Source organism: Heteronotia binoei, chromosome 1, assembly GCF_032191835.1.
Source record: "Heteronotia binoei isolate CCM8104 ecotype False Entrance Well chromosome 1, APGP_CSIRO_Hbin_v1, whole genome shotgun sequence".
Taxonomy (NCBI): Eukaryota; Metazoa; Chordata; class Lepidosauria; order Squamata; family Gekkonidae; genus Heteronotia; species Heteronotia binoei.
In genome coordinates, this window is record NC_083223.1 from 133,153,308 (window position 1) to 133,167,183 (window position 13,876).

Consider the following 13,876-nt stretch of genomic DNA (forward strand, 5'->3'; position numbering starts at 1 on the left):
CTGAATACAATCATTTCCCCTCTTTTTTTGCCTTCCCCCAGCAGCTGTACTTTCACTAAATGAAAGTGAACACACATACTTTCAAAGCAGCCAAAATAAACAGTTTGCAAGGCCACACTTTTATGATCTCCGTGGGGCAATAGTATAGATCATTTTATCTGTGTGAGCTGCTGAATGTAACAATCTGCTGTATTTCAACCAACTTCTTCAGACTAAAACAGGAAAATGAAATGGAAGTGGAATTTTGCTCCATCCCACAATCTAGTTAACTCTTTACTATCCATGAAATGGATGCAAAACAGAGGGACTACTCTCTCTCCTCTCACATGCTTACTGGGAAGAGCCATGGCGTTCTGCCTGCTCTCTCCCCCCTTCAACGGCTTCAGCCTCACTGAGATTTAAAAACACATACACATTTGACAACATAAGCAGTTTGCAAGCTTCTAAAGATCAAAAGGCACATAATGTCTGTTTGGGCAGGGCTTCCCCCACTGGTCAGCTGAACCAGGGGATCCCCTGCCAGGACCTAGGGGCTGGCAAGCCTAGAAACAGCTGGTGGTAGCAACACATCAACATGAATTGATTTATTAGATTTCTATCCTAATAATAATAATAATAATAATAATAATAATAATAAATTTATTTTTGTATCCCGCCCTCCCCCGCCAAAGGCAGGCTCAGGGCGGCTAACAAGGCATGGTAAGTACCATGATTACGATAAAATACAATCATTATTATAAAACAGTTAAAATAGATTAAGTTACATTCATAGATTAAGCTAAAAATTAAATACATCAGTAAACTATTATAATTTATCAATTTAGGTGCTACAATTCAGAGTATGTATAGGATGGCTAACTGTCATATCCCGGGTTTCATCTTAAAAGCGAGCTGAAAGAGGGCGGTTTTGCAAGCCCTGTGAAACTGATTTAGGTCTCGCAGGGCTCGCACCTCCTCTGGTAGTTGATTCCACCATTGGGGAGCCATTGTTGAGAAGGCTTGCTCCCTCGTTGTTTTCAATCTAGCCTCCCTTGGTCCAGGGATTTTTAACAGATTTTGAGAGCTAGATCTCAGTGCTCTCTGAGGAAAATATGGAGAGAGGTGGTCCCTAAGGTAGGCAGGTCCTCGGCCATATAGGGCTTTAAAGGTAATAACCAGCACCTTGTAGTGAACTCGGAACACAATTGGCAGCCAGTGCAGTTCCCGCAGCCGAGGCTGTACATGTTCCCACCGAGGTAGTCCCACTAACAGCCTGGCCGCCGCATTCTGCACTAGCTGCAGCTTCCGCGTTCGTTATAAGGGCAGCCCCATGTAGAGGGCATTACAGTAGTCTAGCCTCGAGGTGACCGTTGCATGGATCACAGTTGCCAGGTCGCTACGTTCCAAGAAGGGGGCCAACTGCCTCGCCCTCCTAAGGTGGAAAAAGGCGGATTTAGCAGTGGCGGCTATCTGGGCTTCCATTGTCAAGGAAGGCTCCAGTAGCACTCCCAAGCTCTTGACCCTGCGCACTGGTATCAGTGACGCACCGTCAAAGGTTGGTAGGGAGATCTCCACTCCTGGCCCGCCGCAACCTACGCAAAGGACCTCAGTCTTCGCTGGATTCAGCTTCAGCCCGCTCAGCCTGAGCCAACCCGCCACGGCTTGCAGCGCCCGGTCCAGATTTATAGGGACATCATCAGTTCGGCCGTCCATCAATAGATAGAGCTGGGTGTCATCAGCGTACTGGTGGCAACCCAGCCCATACCCCCGGGCAATCTGGGCAAGGGGGCGCATGTAGATGTTAAACAACATCAGAGAGAGAACCACCCCCTGAGGCACCCCACAATTAAGTGGGTGTCTCTGGGACAGCTCCCCTCCAATCGCCACCTTTTGTCCCCGACCTTCAAGGAAGGAAGAGAGCCACTGTAAGGCTAGCCCCCGAATTCCTGCATCGGCGAGGCAGCAGGTCAGCAGCCGGTGGTCGACCATATTGAACGCAGCCGATAGGTCTAACAACAGCAACACTGCCGAGCCACTTCGATCCAGGTATTGCCAGAGATCATCCATGAGGGTTACCAGAACTGTCTCCGTCCCATGGCCCGGGCGGAAGCCGGACTGGCACGGATCTAAGGTGGAAGCGTCATCCAGAAAATCCTGTAAATGCAACGCCACAGCCCTCTCTATAATTTTGCCCAAAAAGGGCAAGTTTGAGACCGGCCGGTAATGGGCCAATTCGGCCGAGTCTGATGTAGCCTTTTTCAGGAGAGGGCGGACCACTGCCTCCTATCCTGCTCTCCCTGTGTCCAGGCTTAAAGCAGGTAACATGATAAAAAAAAAATCTAATACATAATACAATAAATATAATAAAATGCCTAACAACATACAGTAAAATGCATTGTATTGGCCTTTTTTGAGCAGAAATGCAGTTCTGGCTGACTTGGCATCAGGGGGTGTGACCTAACATGTAGATGAGTCCCTGCTGGGCTTTTTCTACAAAAAAAGAGAGCCCTGCATTATATTATAAACTTAACAATATAATTAAAAGATTGTGTAAAATTCAGGAATGTGTGGTGCATAATCTGTCATGTTGCCAGCACAATATGTCACAATGGTAGGCTGACATTGCCACCATGCTGGGTAAGAGGCTCAGACTGCAAGCTGTTGCTGATTTGTTTGTTTCTGTTTCCACAGTTGTCTGGAAACTGCATCTTACACTTGGAGAGACCAGTATATGAAGAAGGCAGTGGAAGAGAATGGATTTTGTATTACTGGGCTGAAGACCAATGATTTGGAATGGTGTTACTAGACCTTTGCTTTCCATTGTCACTCTGAGAAGGCATCTGACAATCCTGAGGCACCATCAGGAGCTCAAGCCCCTTTCTTTTATTTCAGTTGTTAATGCTTCCTTTTCACAATATACTCTTTAAACTTTTTTTTTTTTTTTGCTAATAAGCTGTGTGGGGGAGGTAGGAAGTGTAACCTTTTGTTGAAATTACAGTCTGGGAAGGAAGTTGGCATCTTTTAGGCTCCTGCTTTCATCAGTGCTTCCAAAACTGGAGTGTAATTCTTTTTGTGTATTTATGTGTATATCTTTAAGCAAAATTTAATTTTAATGTATATTTCCTCTTTATATGTGAAAAAGTAACAAAATTACCTTCTTATTTGTCTAGTAGGGAAATAACTGGGTCCATGAGATTATAAGGAGGCACAGTGATATGCACCTGGCCATAGATACGAATACATTAGCTTTTTACAGTATGGAAGAACCAATGTTTAATGCTGCATTTGATCTTGCTTCCGTAGAAGAACATTCATGGGTGGAAGGTGCAGTTTGTCTTTGGAACACATGGGAAACCTTTTATTAGACAGGAGCTGATTCTTTACAACACCTATTCCATACATGATGTTTGTGTCATGTATGTTGAAAACATTTCAGCAGCAGTCTAGAGGAGAATTAGGCACTGAAGAAGACTGATTTCAGTGTTTTTACATCTGCCTAAATCTGTTCTAAATTTGTAGCTCTCAGATTTATTTGAATACAATTTATTTTTATGGAACACCTCAGAGAAAGCAGGATGTCTTCAAAGGACAAACAAACAGCCACTTTTAACAGTTTACCATTTTTTGAGGTATGACTCAGTTAAGGAATTGTCATATCAGATATAAGGCAAAACAATAAATTGGTTTTAACTTGTCAAGAAACAGAAAACAGTTGCTTTTAAAAATAGCACTTTCCTGTTCTTGGAACCTATCCTATCAGAGAATTAGACCATTATTTTCAAAAAGGTTTTGAGGAGCAAAGCATTAAATCTGTTCCATACTTCTGGTCCTTTTATTAGGAAAGTAGGTTCCATTGTGCTTACCTTCATTTAGCAACCTGTGATTTCTGAAGAGTGATTTAGATTCGGCTTACATTTTCACTTTAATTTTTTTTTTTTTTTAAAAATCTCAACCTAGGAAACCTTGAGCAAAGACATTCCCAATTTTCTTAGATATAAGTTTGCAAGTCACTATAGGTTGTGCATAAAAACTGGGCAGGCTTGAAATGCTGAGTAGTTGAAAATAGTGAAAATGTTCAAAGCCTTTTGTATTTGGTCTTCTAGACATCCAGCAGGTCTAGCAGGTCAAGTTCTGTTGCACTTTGTAGCCTTCGCATCTATCTGGCTGAGCCTGTTGCATGGCCCAACAGCTTCACTGTCCTACATGTATAGTAATTTATTTGAAAAGGAACAAAGTGAGTGAAATGCCTTCTTCTTTTTTGAGCTGTATAATGAGTGAAGATAGTAAAATGTCTTTGGTACACTATCTCCATCTGGTGGTGACAGTAGAAACTTCATAGTTTAGAAGCCTTAAAAATAACTGCCTAACGCATTACCTTTTTTTTTGATAAAATATGGCAGTTAGGAGTTTCTTAAAATGCATCTAACACAATATCTTTGTTAATGAAGTGTGCAACTATGATGGGCAATAATATACAGTCTTATCAGTTAATTACCACAGGTGCACTGATTTGATAAAGGTGTTGATTGGTGAAAGATTAAAATGGAAAATGCTTTTTAAAAACAGCACTTCTTAGCAAGGATGACATTGGGATGACTTGAATGCCAGGAAATTCAATATTCAATCCATGTCAAGTTATAGGGTGTGGAGTGGTTTTAGACATTTGAGGATAAGAAAGGTGAATGGCCATTTTTTAAAAGCATTTACAGCTCCCCCCTCCCATTGCAGTGACTATGTAAGTCCACTTAAATCACAGTATAAATGGTTATTTAATCATTTCAGTGTAATTATTAACACTTTTCGTTCATTTATAGGGCTGCCAGATTGAAAATGCAGAGAATTGTTTTGCCATTAAATCCACTGACAGGGACCAGTGAGAGTGATTGGGAGGCAATATTTGATGGCTGCTGCTGAGCAGAACCCATTTTCTTAGCTAGGCGCAAGGCAGGTGGATCAGCACCATGCCATTACATTGCTGATTAACTAGCAGTGTTTTGTGAAGCTGACACTTGCAGTTCTGCTCCTGCCTCCATCACTGCTTTCAGTGTCTACTTGTAAAGATGTTGTAGCCTCTCTTTCATCAGTTGTCACTCAGCAACAACAATCAATTACAACCTTCTCACTTTTTGACCCGTTTGGTGGATTTAAAGGCAAACCAAACTGTTCTTGCAACTGTATTTTTATATCTAACATCTCTCCAAAAATTCGCTTCCTCACTTCCAACTCTACCTAATGTGGGATTTAATATTCCTTCAGTCTGAAAGCTTACATATTTTGCTGGGACTAGGTGTTAGGGTAATGTGCACTACCTTCATAAGATATAACAAGGGGAAATTATAAAATATAATGGGGGGGGGGGAATCTGAAACACTTTTACTCTGAGTGTTAGTACTTGAACTCTCTTTTAGCTGCTGGATTTGTGTTGTCCACAGAAATTGTTCTCCCTGAAAAGTAGGTAGTGCACTGTATGCAAATTAGCATGTGGTTCCTGTACTGATTTACAATCATATGCAGAGAGACTAGAGTAACTCTGCTTTAAACAAAATGTTGAAGTTAGCAGTTAATAGTCTCCTTCAGCAAAGAATTCACTAGTAGGACCTTGTTTACAAATCATTTAGATATATCCCGTGTTTGTCTGCCATGTGTAAACCCGTAAAATGTGTAACATGGTATGTCTCAAAATTGGTGCGTTTTCTTTAGAGGCAGCTCTGTCCCCTTCCCATCCTTCTTCTCCCCCAATTTACATTTGCTCTGACAGTGGTTCTTGATTGCCAAATGTTAAGATTGTTCACTTTCATTGTGTGCTTTGCAACAGGACTGTCCAATTCATTTCTCATGGGTTCTCTGTGGCCCTGACCAGTTTTAGACTGCTATTTAGCAGATATTTAGTACTCACAGATCTACCCAGGGCTAGAAGAAGAGAGACTTTGTCATAGCATCTGGCAGGCTGATTTGACAGGTCTGCTTTGCAGCACCAAATAAATGGATAACCAGTTATTTATACAAATTTGCAATATCTGTATGGGAAGCCATATTGCAGTAGTTGCAACCAGTTAAAAATAATTAAAAAGAACAACGGCATGGCCTATATAATACTGGTTCTAATCTTTATAGCTCTGTGGCTATTAATAATATGTAAAGATATCTAAACAACATTTAAATAAAACCTAGTAATCACAATGTAAATTATCAGTGGCTAGAAGTTGCGGCAGCAAGCGCTTAGTTCTTGCTTTTTTATATATACTGATCTAGGGCCTTTCTAAGCAATGCAAAGAACACAAATCATATAACCAATAACACTTCTTGTAACTGACCTGTCTCAAAGAAGCACCAGAAGAATTTTCTCTTGGTGCAAGGAGTATGTCTCCATTCACAGATACTGCTTTGTTACAGTGTATTGCTTTGGCCTCAAAAATATTCAGATGAGGCTGCAAATTGTAGCTTGTGCCACAACTCCAAGCTTTTGCAGTTTCTTCTAATCCATGTATTGGATTAATTGATACTTTGATTTTCTATGTTGTTTTTAAAGTAGATTTTCTTGGACTAAATAAAATACAAACAAATTAATTTATCTGTGTGTCCTTTGTCATTCTTATAATGATTTTTCATGCTGTCTTGAGCAAGAGGATTCAGTGAGCTTAACTAACAACATATTGCTCTGTTGCTACTAGCAAATGCAGAAAACACTGGTTAAGGCTGCAGTTTGTGCATGCAGAGGTTATTTTAGGCTTGGCCAAAACTAGAGAACTCATTTCCATGAGAAAAATACCAAAATGTAGGCTTGGCATCTTTCATAACAGTTTTTGCAAGGATAGATTGTGATGGCAGGTTTTTTGTATGTTGTATTCAAGCCTGCTGCATTAAACATAGCCATTCTGAAATAAGTTATTTAGAAACACTGAAGTTTACTTCTAAGTAAATAAATAATGCAAGGAAGGGACAAAAACATTTAAAGTGAATATATTGAATGATGAAATCAGATTATCTGATCTGCATTTAAAACTAGGTGATGAACTAGTTTTAGAAGAACATTCTAACAGCCTTTAAAATGTCTTGATGCCTTTCTTACATTAATTGTTACGAATGTAAAGTACCTGCACATTACAGGGCTCAAAGTAATTGTTTCTGTTGCTTGCAACAGCAAGCCAACAGATTGCTATCTCCTCTACCTATTTACATTCTGATTAAGTTGCACTGATTTGCAAATAATGGAAATCCTTACATTCAGCCTGCATCTAAATGTGAATTTGTATAACTTTCAGTTTGCCTTAATGACAATTGGGCTTAGTAAAGATCTTAATGGATTGGCTGCAAGCATGTTAGTTTGTATGTTGTATTCCGTAATAAAGACAACTGCTTCTTGGGGGATCAGAACAAATTCTGAATTGTAAGAGGTCTTTGAGTTGCTTCAAATTCCACTTCAACATTTTTTCCTTTTGTCACAATCTTATGGCCTTTATGGTAAGTAAATGGTAAAATAACCACATTCAGCAGCGGAGTTTGCAATCCTCCCATCTCCTAAAAATCTAGCCAGTGTGGTGTGGTGGTTAAGTGTCAGACTATCCGTAAGGCAAAGAGGCAGCAAAAAGCAGCTGATCTTTCTCCCGCCTCCTGCCAGCCCCGGGTGGGGTGCCCAATTTGGCACCCTCCCCCCCCCCCGAAGTGCCCATAGCTACTGCCCCCTCTGCTCCTCCATCCAGCCCTGGAAAGTAGACCAGCTTGAATGTTTCTATGTACGATACTATTGCAACCGTATCGTGTTTGATTCTTTTTTCTCAGCTGTAGAAGAAACTTGCCAAACATTCACCAACAGCATGCAGACCTTAGCAACACAGAGTGGCACAAATGCACAGAATCCTGTGCTGGGGTCTCATTTAAAAATTGCTTATAACAGGGCGTGTTTTTTTAATTGAAGAAAAGGCATGGAATTTGGTGTTAGGATTCCTGGGAATCTCAGCTTTCTTTTGGAGGTGGGGTCAAAAAACAAATTTTTAGTCCTAATGACTGAAAAGATACACCTTTTGTATATGTTTCTTCCATTGCGGATCTCAAGACAGCATCCACTGGGTTCTGTGGAAGTTTCCAAGCAGACCGTGACCTGCATGGCTTCAGCAAGCTTCTATGTAATATGCTTTCCAGCCATTTCCTAGAACTGAGTAATTAGGGATGCCACTGCCAGACCCCCTTGTGGGTAAGGGTTCCCCACTTTCAGGTTCCACCTGCCACTGGCCGGCAGGGGGAGGAAACTACCTCTTCAAACAGGGAAGAACACTGGAAATTAATCCAATGTGCCTACGTGACCTGGAAGTGATATAGGCACATCAGGGGGGCAACATTCTGGTTTTTGGGCAAAACTATGTGGTAGAAGCTAATTCTACCATAGTTTCTGCCCAAATGCCAGATTTGTTCCCCCCCCCCCACATGCCTACATCACTTTCGGGTCACAGTTACAGTTGCTAAGTACAACCCTGTTTTCACAATGTGTTAAAAGCAGAGGTGTTGAACTCATTTGTTACGAGGGCCAGATCTGACATAAATGAGACCTTTGTGGGCCACGCCATGTGTGTCATAAAATGTAATGCCAGGTAGCAGAAATATAAACTTTATAAAGGACAAAGACATAGATTTTTTTTAAACTTAAAACATGCTTAAAACTTGTTGGTTTTAAAGGGTTTTTTTTTAATCTCTCCTGTGCAGTCTAGGCTTTCTCAATCGCACAGCAGAGCTACTAAGCCAAGCCTCTCTTTCTTCTATTGGCTGAGGCTCCTCCCCTCCTGGTCCCCTTTGCAGCAAGCTAAGGGAGGAGCCTCAGCCAATGGTGAAAATAAGAGGCTTTGCTTTGCTCTGTAGCTCTTGTGCAATTGAGCAAGCTTGGGAAAGCAAGCTGTGATGCAGAAGGAAGCAGCTGACAGCCAGTTGCTTGGGGGCCTGATAGGAGCCCTCTGGGGGCCTGATTTGGCAACCCTATGTTAAAGGATACTGAAAAGAACAAACAAATATGTATGTGTATGTGTGTTCACTTCATTTCTTCCACCTTCCAAAGTGAACACAAGCCTTGTCCATTTTATCCTTTCAGCAACCCTATCAGATAGATTAGGTTTAGACTATGTGACTGGCACAAGGTCATTGACCAGATTTCCATGGCACACTGATCTCCAGATCCTAGTCCAACACTGTATGCCACACCAACTCAAAATGGCTAGTCCACACCAAACTGTGGCTCATGATCCACTTGTGGCACTTTCACACATATTGTGTGACCTTCAAAGCCCCCACTGCCCCATCAGCCAGCTTGGAGAAAGCATCACTTCTCCAAGCCAAACCAGCTAGCAGCTTGGGAGATGCATTTAAAGTTGCTTTCTTTCCACCTCTCCTTTCTCCATCTATTTGCCTGCCTTTTTTCCTGTCGTGCAGCTCCCAAACATCTCATGTTGATTCTATGTGGCTTTTACATTAAACACATTTGGCTACCTCGGGGCTAGTCCTTTGGGAATATATAAGGAAATGAGTTAATTAGATTGTCCCCCCCATCACCAGCAAGAACACACAGATTCCTTGTAAAGCAGACAAAAAAACTCCCATGGTAGCCTTTACATTTATCAATATAAGGTATATGTGTCAATACAAACTGTAGAAGAATTCTAGGTTAGTAGGTGAAGGGTCAAACAAAGCCAAATGGAGTAACAGTATGTGATGGGATAGCTATATATATATAAAAACACCAAAGTCCCACTTAAATATAACTTTCCTCCAGAAGATGGATCCAAAAGGCCCTGAAAATGACTATTCTTCCTAAAATAATGTTTCTATTTCAAACTATCCCAATACAGTTAAATAAGACTTTCTTCCATTCATTGAATAAATTAACTAGTGATTTTGTGTGGCAAGGAAAGAAAGCAAGAATAAAGCATAAACTTATGCAAGATTCCAGAGAAGGGGGGAGGGGGGGACTAGCATCACCCAACTGGGAACTCTATTACAGAGTTTGAATTGGTTGAAAGAGTGGGCTAGATTAGAGAATAAGAGAATACTGATGATTGAGGGCCATGATCTAAGAATTGGTTGGCATGAATTTATATGGTATGGAATAGATGGTAATAAATATTTTAAGAATAATCTAATTAGAAAGTCTTTAATACGTGGGAAAATATAAGATCTTTATATAATAAAACTCCGAATTGGGTGGCCCCATTAGAAACATTCACGCAGCCCCATCTGTCAATACATGTGACACCGTTAACCTATGAAGCTTTGTTGGAGAAAGATGGGACTATGAGAACAAGTACCCAGTTAGTAGATCAGAATATTATTTTAGATTGGTGGAGAATGGCCCAACTAAAGTCGAGATACAATAAGGATAAAGAGAAGGACTTTTATTTGAAAGAAACTCCGTTTGACAAGCTCTTTCTAAAGACTGAAGCAAAACAGATTAGTAAACTATATAGTCTCCTCCTTTGATTAGAAATGCAGGACGAGGTAGCTAAAGGTGTAATGAGCCAGAAATATAGGTCATGCAATCCACCTGAATCAGTGGTCTCAGATCTGGCAAACAAATATAAAGATCACTAAGTCAACATCTTTTAAAGAAAATATTTATAAAATGATATACAGGTGGTATATGACTCCAGCGAAGCTAGCAAAGATGTTTCCAGGTTTATCTAACAATTGTTGGAAGTATGAGGATAATTTGGGAATATTTTTCCATGTGGGGTGGTCGTGTAAAAGAGTAAAGGAATTTTGGACGAAAGTTCATGAAGCACTCCAAAAAATGTTTAAAAAACTGTTATTCCTTTCAAGCCAGAGCTATTTCTATTAAACTTACTGCCGGACAAAATGGGGAAAGTTGAGAAGCACTTAATAGTCCATGTCAACACGGCTGCGAGGATTTTGCTAGCGCAGTATTGGAAAAGAAATGAAATGCCAACAGTGGATGAGTTAATTGTAAAAATAATAGATACTGCTGAAATGGATAAACTTTCTAATTTGTTAAGAACCAAACCTAAGAAGTATGTTGATGAAAACTGGAATTTATTTTATGACTGGTTAACAAAGGGATGAATTGTTAAATGTTGAGAGAGACAAATGAACATTGCTGAAACAGGAGATGACGCATTTACGCCAATTGAGAGGTAGCAACTTATTTTTGATGTCAAGATTTAGTTGTATTTAGGAATGTGAGGTTATATGTAAACATGTTTATAGTGAGTGTTGCCGTATCCCCATCTCCATCTTTGTTGTATTCGTTGTAATTTTTTTTTGTTTCATTTGTCTGTATTTATTGTTCGTTACTTGTCATTCAATAATAAAAAATATATATACAGAAGATGGATCCAAAAGCAAGATTCTGGGTAGTTGTATTGATTCATAGAAAATGTGATGGTTTCAGTTCTGTTCTGTCCACATATTCTCTTTCATCTGAATATGTACTAAGCTATTAACATAAATGTTAATTATCGAACATATCTAAAGGACCATTTCTCCCCATACATGCCCCGAAGAGCCTTGTCGTCACAAGATCAACACCTACAGGTTACCCCCAGCCTAAAGGATGTCTGCCTAGCCTTGACCAAGACCTGGTGGAATCAGCTCCCGCTGGAGATCAGGGCCCTGTAGGACTTTTAATTGTTTTTAAATGGAGCTGTTCTGCCAGGACTTTGAGTGAGGCAATGGGTGTCCATCTCAGATTGGCCACCCTGCTCCAATTACTGAAGTACCACTGACCCCACTTATGTGGTCTTAATAGGTCTCTTTTTAATTGCTACTGCCTTGAATTTTATTGTTTTAATGTTAATATCAATTGTAATTTATTGTAATGAGTCTTTGACTCTGCTTGTTGGAATTTGCCCTGAGCCTATTTAGGGACAGTAGAATAAAAAAATCCAATAAATAAATAATGCTGTTGTTATGCTGCATCTGGTGATGGCAGCTGTTGCCTGTGAGTCAATGCACCATGATGCAATCTAGCACAGCATGCTGCAACATCACAGTTATAGTGTTACAAGTGTGCAACAGCTGTACTCTTACACACATATTGGAGAGTATTGCAGCTCTTCTCTGTGTAAAATCTGAAAATTCTGAAATAAAAACAACTAATGCAATTCTTTTTGATAGCAGTGAAATTCTACTGCCTCAGCACTTCCCTGATAGTACCCTTATTGTTTACATTCCCTTTCTCCTGCTTTAAATATAATTCAACTTTGAAAACTCACACAGTTCAAATAACTTGTTCAAGAGAACCTCCTAGCTGACTGAGTAAAGCAAAGTATGGTCTTATCAACTACTAAACTAGCATTAAACCAGACAGCCATTCTTAAGTATCATTCCATGACTTGGGGAATTCTGCAACCTTACCTAGCCTGAATACTAGGAAAATATTATTTATTTACAAAATGTATATTCCACCTTTCTGCCCTTACAAGGGCCACCAAGGCAGCTGATTTAAAACATGCATGATAAAATTACATTATAAAACCATTAAAATAAACCCACTCCCAAACATACCTCATTAAAACAACTTGTTAAAAGAGCTAAAAAACAGAGTTAAAATACATGCAAAACATTTAAAAAATTAGTTAGGAAGAAGGTATCATTGGGAAAGGAAAGGCTCCTCGTGCAAGCACCAGTCGTTTTCGACTCTGGGATGACACTGCTTTCACAACATTTTCACGGCAGACCTTTTTATGGGGTGGTTTGCCATTGCCTTCCCTGGTCATTACACTTTCCCCCCAGCAAGCTGGGTACTCATTTTACCGACCTTGGAAGGATGGAAGGTTGAGTCAACCTCAAGCCGGCTACCTGAACCAGCTTCCACTGGAATTGAACTCAGGTCGTGAGCAGAGGGCTCAGACTGCAGTACTGTGGCTTTACCACTCTGCGCCATGGGGCTCTTATAGGTATCATTGAGGGAATGCCAAATGAAACAAAAGCTTTTACCCGCTGGCTGAAGATGGCAACAGAAGGGGACAGACAAATTTACCTGGAGAAAGTTCCAGAGTTTTGGTGCTGTGACTGAGAAGGCCCTCTTCTGAGTTGCAGCCCACTTAATCTTAGGGCAGGGCCACCCAAAGCAGGGCCTCCAAAGATAACTGTTATGGCTGGACAGCCTCATAAGGGATTAGGCGGTCCATGCAGCTTTGCCTTTCCCCCCAGTAGCTGCTCACTAACTAACCCATTTTGCCTTCCTCACATTATGTTGAAGATGTCTCAGTTTAGCAACAGTGTGTTTCTGTAACAATTTTATAATTCAGCTTGCTGGTTTCAAGGCTGGGGCAAGCACCCCTCAACCCTCTCAAGGAGGCATTAACTACCTCTGGAACCCAGTCAACTAGGAGATTCAAATAACCAGGGGTCATACAAACAGGTGGTAGGTCTCAAACCCCTAAGGATCGTGTCCACTTCCTCATACAATAAACTGAAAAATATCCCAAACTGAACAAGTCAGCACCAGTGTTCCCTCTAAGCTGAGTTAGTGTGAGCTTTTCTTCTCCAGCTCACACATTTTTGTCTTAGCTCAAGAAAAATGGCCCCAGAAGAAGCTAATTTATGCAGTAGCTCACGACTTCAATGCCAGTAGCTCATGAAGCAAAATTTCTGCTCAGAAGACTCCACGGCTTAGAGGGAGTATTGGTCAGCAACCTGTTGCCACTAATGTAGAGCCCAAGTCAGAATGGATGCAAGAGATTTTATCTGCAAAATGGTCAGTGGATCACTGAGCAGTACAGATCCCCCAAACGCCTGACAACCTGGCACAGCCCCATTGCCCTCAACTGTGCAGATTAAACAGAGATGGAAACATGTTGCTTCTTTGCCACCATCACTGCCACAAAATATGCTTTAAAATGAATGTTGACCCATGTCTTATTGGATTTATCCTGAGTCTTCCTTCACTATTGCTCTA

General features: G+C 40.7%; 1 protein-coding gene across 2 annotated transcripts in view; it reads left to right on the top strand.

The window, feature by feature from the left end:
- AKAP12 (A-kinase anchoring protein 12) overlaps positions 1-6,540 on the top strand; it is a 156,610-nt gene extending 150,070 nt beyond the window's left edge. For both annotated transcript variants that reach the window (XM_060240836.1, XM_060240842.1), the window contains one exon: positions 2,671-6,540. The gene's annotated coding sequence lies outside the window, so the exon portion shown is untranslated. The remainder of the gene's footprint in view (positions 1-2,670) is intronic.
- The last annotated feature ends 7,336 nt before the right edge of the window (positions 6,541-13,876 follow it).